At 36.9% G+C, this 4918-nt stretch overlaps 1 pseudogene; it reads left to right on the forward strand.

The window, feature by feature from the left end:
• Positions 1-330: 330 nt before the first annotated feature.
• LOC110295647 (immunoglobulin kappa variable 5-48 pseudogene) lies at positions 331-920 on the forward strand (annotated as a pseudogene).
• Positions 921-4918: the final 3998 nt, after the last annotated feature.

The following is a 4918-nucleotide window of genomic DNA, read 5'->3' on the forward strand; positions in this document are numbered from 1 at the left end:
TAAGACAATGGATATGAGATGATTTTCATTTTAAACTATTAAATGTATCCCAGAGACCTCCTTAGACTATGCTAATTATGTAAGCATGTAAGTAGAAGCTAAGTCTCTTTTAAAGCTCAACATCTATTCAGGTAACCAGCAAGAGGATAAATATTCTAAGAAGGCACTAGGAGTCTGCTCTTCTGACCAGATCTTATTACAAATATTATAAAGTCAGTATGATTTGCATAAATACATCTTCCTCTCAGTGCTCCTGCCCTTGAGAGTCTTATAAGAAGGTGTCTATCAGGACTGTGTCATGATCCACACAAACTCAGGGAAAGTTCCATTATGGTGTTCACACCTCACATCCTTGGACTTCTGCTTTTCTGGATTTCAGGTATGAGTGCTCAGACATGGAAATAAATTGGTGATATTATTTAAATATGAAATTTTCTTATTTTATTTGGAAACCAGCACCACATTTTATTTGACTTCCTGCTTAAAGAAATTGATACAATGAAAGTCTTTTATTTTTCTAAGAGGTTTAGGAGTGACTTTTATATTCAATGTTGTGTCCTACTAATATTTTTTCTATTTTTCCAGCTTCCAGAGGTGATATTGTGCTAACTCAGTCTCCAGCCACCATGTCTGTGACTCCAGGAGAAAGAGTCAGTCTTTCCTGCAGGGCCAGCCAAAGTATTAGCAACAACCTACACTGGTATCAACAAAAATCACATGACTCTCCAAGGCTTCTCATCAAGTATGCTTCCCAGTCCATCTCTGGGATCCCCTCTAGGTTCAGTGGCAGTGGATCAGGGACAGATTTCACTCTCAGTATCAACAGTGTGGAGACAGAAGATATTGGAATATATTTCTGTCTACAGCGTAACAGCTGGCCTCACACAATGATGCAGGCCATAGCAAAAACAGAAGTGTGAAGCTGGGCTGCTTCAGCTGTTTTTGGTTGTACCTCAACCTTCTTCAAAGTGGAAACAAAACAGATGGGGCCTGCTGTGAATTTAGAGATATTGAAGAAGACTGGAAGTCTCCCTAGCCTATGAATTCTCTTCACTCTATTTCAGCTCAAGTATACCGTTGCCTAATGTTGTCTTTGTGTAATCATAAGGACAGTCTTCTTCCAGTAGACTGCCACCAGAGAAAATCTCATCCTCGATGGACAGAAGGAATGATTGATTATTCCATATTCTTATAATTGTTGGAAATTAAGTTGAGGCATTGTCTGACCCAATTCCATACAGTTTACTCCTGTTCCCACAAAGACTAGAGAGCTCAGCTTCAGAGACTCATGGGCTAGTATCAGTTTAACATAAGTCTCAGTTATTTGCAAGCAAAACAGGCTGGAATTCTATTTACAGTATGGTAAAAATCCATAGCACTGATGTATCATACATTTCTATGGAACTAGAAAAGATTCCTAAATATTGAGAATAAAGAGAGAATAATTATTTGAAAAATAAAAATATTTCATGTGATTTAATGGAACTCTAGTATTTATGCTTATATGTATAGCCATATGTAGGAAGAATGAATCTACAAACCATAATGGTTTGCTTACAGAGACCCACTTATGTGAAACAGTAACTTCTGAGTCTGCTAAAGTCTAAGCCTGCTTGACACTCAGACACCAATGATGACAGACGAAGTTGATGATCAGAGCAACCAATCAGATGGTGCCAACTACAAGAGCAAGTGGTCATGTGCCAACATGGCCTCAGTGGAGGGTATAAAGGCTTGACCACTTCCTACAGTAAAAGCATCTACTTTTGATTCTTGACTCCCAGAATCTGTATGCTTAACTCTACACATTTTTTTCCCCAACCTAGTACACAAGGGCCATGGTGGAGCTCACAAACAACACCAGTGTATTTACATTCAACAGTCACTGTGTATACATAGGGTGGTGATGGGAATCAATTATTGGTCAATTGCTTAGAATTTTCAAGAAGTACAGAAGGAAGGCAGGCAGGCAGAAAAAGAATCTAAAGAGTGACATAGTGAAAGCAACAGAAGCTATAAACCAAATGGATTTAATAGATATCTATAGAACAAAACAGATATCCTAAAACAAAAGAGTATACCTTCTCAGCACCTCTTGGTTCCTTCTCCAAAACTGATCATGTCATTGATCACAAAAATGGGACTAAACAGATATAAGAAGTTTGAAATAATCCCGTGCATCCTATCAGAACTTTATGGACTAAGACTAGTCTTCAATTACATCAAAAACAATGGAAAGCCCACATACACACGGGAGCAGAACAATGCTCTATTCAATGATGAATTAGACAAGGGAGACATAAAGATAGAAATTAAAGATTTTTTAGAATTTAATGAAAATTAAGGCACGTGCTACCAAAACTTATGAGACACAATGAAAGCAGTGCTAAGAGGAAAATGGATAGCTCTAAATGCCTCCAGAAAGAAACTGAAGAGAGTATTACTAGCAGATTGGCAGTACACCTGAAAGCTGTAGAACAAAAAACAAGCAGATACACCCAATAGGAATAAGAGTTGGAAATAAACAAAAACAAAAACAAAAACAAGAAACAAACAAAAAAAACAAAACAAAACAAACAAGCAAACAAACCTCAGGTCTGAAATCAACAAAGTAGAAATATAAAGAACTATATAAAGATTCAACAAGACCAGGACATGTTTCTTTGAGAAAATCAATAAGATAGATAAACCCTTAGAAAGACTAACCTGAGGGCATAGAGACAGTATCCAAATTGATAAAATTAGAAAAAATAAGTGAGACATAACAACGGAAACTGAGAAAATTTAAAAAATCATCAGATCGTACTCCAAAAGCCCATACTCAACAAAAGTAGAAAATCTGGATGAAATGGACAATTTTCTAGACTGATACCAGGTGCCAATATTAAATCTGGATCAAATAGCCATCTAAACTGCCTCATAACCCCTAACGATATAGAAGGAGTCACTAAAAGTCTCCCAACCAAAAAACAAACAAACAAACAAACAAAACAAAACAAAACAAAACAAAACAAAACAAAACAAAACAAAACAAAAAAACCAAAAATGGCCATCCAGGACCAGATGGGTTTAGTACAGAATTCTATCAGACCTTCAAAGAAGACCTAATACCAATACTCTTCTCATTGTTCCATAAAATAGAAACAGAAAGATCACTACCCAAATTGTTTGATAAATTGCATTATTAATGGAAGAAAACCTAACATATCTTTGCAGTACTGAATATAGTGGGATATGTTTAAATAAATGTCTCCACTGCTTTTATTGTCTCTTTCAATTATCTCCAATAGTGTTCTTCTCTCTTAGTTAGGGTTTTCTTTGCTGTGAAGAGACACCATGATCAAGGCAACTCTTATAAAGGCAAACAATTAATTAGCCCTGACTTACATTTTCAGAGGTTTTGCCCATTATCATCATGATACAAAGCTTGGCAACATGCAGGAAGACACAATGCTGGAGGAGCTCGGTGTTCTACATCTTGATCCAAAGGCAGCATAGAAATGGAGAGAAGTGTTTCACCCTGGGTGTAGTTTGACCATTTAAGACCTCAAAGCCGTGTCTCCTCAGTGACATATTTACTGATACAAAGCCACACCTTCTCCAAAAAGACCATACTTCCTAATATTTATTTATTTATTTATTACAATCAAATGTTCTGTGTTGCTTGTCAAACACAAAATACTAATGAGGTGCAATCATTTGAGGGAACAAAGGAGAACCAGTTTCTTCCTATGAACTTACTTTGTTGTTCTCACTTCTCATACTCCTTAGTCTGAGTATCTTCAAAGACTACAACTTGATCATCTCAGTATTATGCAGGTCTGAATATGCACTGATCTAAAGTCAAGGGGTCCAGAGTGTTGGAGAGATGATTCAATACATAAGATCACTGGCTATTCTTCCAGAGGCCCTGGGTTCAATTCCCATATTGCAAGTTCACAACCATCTGTAAGTCTAGATTCTGATAATCTGACAACAACTTTTATCTTTACCAGGTACCAAGAATGCCCATGCTACCCATATAGACATACTGACAATTATATATATTCATAAAATAACAATAAATAGCTCTTTAAAAAATTCAAGTTTGAACAAATTCCATATGTCTACTGGCTCTTTCCTATGTATTGATTCTAAATTAATACACTGTTCTTATTTAGTTACTATCAATGACAAGTGTTTATACCAAGGCCTGAATCATCAACTTCATAATTAGTCCCAGAAGAAATAATATTTGTGTTAAAATCAGATGCCTAGTCACTCTAACAGAAGGCATATCCTCTCCAACTGAGGCCATACAAATCAGCCCAGTTATAGGAACAATTTCCACAAACAGGCAACAGAGTTAGGGGAATGGGAAGGAGAGGAGGAGAGGGTGTAAATCTTTATGTCTGCATCTTCAAAGACACCATTTTCATCTAATTAAATTCACATACTTCAGGGAATGTGATTGTGATGGAAAAAGATTCATTCTCATGGTACCCAATTATTAAAGCCATCAATGCTCTAGCAATTTACCTTTCTAATTTCAACACTTTAACAAATCACTTTCTTTTTTTTTATTAGGTAATTTCCTCATTTACATTTCCAATGATATCCCAAAACTCCCTCGAACCTTCCCCCCACTCCCCTACCCACCTACTCCTACTTTTTGGCCCTGGCATTCCCCTGTACTGGGGCATATAAAGTTTGCAATTCCAATGGGCCTCTCTTTACAGTGATGGCCGACTAGACCATCTGTTGATACATATGCAGCTAGACTCAAGAGCTCCAGGGTAATGGTTAGTTCATAATGTTGTTCCATCTATAGGGTTGCAGATCCCTTTAGCTCCTTGGGTATTTTCTCTAACTCCTCCATTGGGGGCCCTGTGATCCATCCAATAGCTGACTGTGAGCATCCATTTATGTGTTTGCTATG

This window comes from Mus caroli, unplaced genomic scaffold, assembly GCF_978045245.1.
Source record: "Mus caroli unplaced genomic scaffold, Mus_caroli_1 scaffold_7, whole genome shotgun sequence".
NCBI classification, from domain to species: Eukaryota; Metazoa; Chordata; class Mammalia; order Rodentia; family Muridae; genus Mus; species Mus caroli.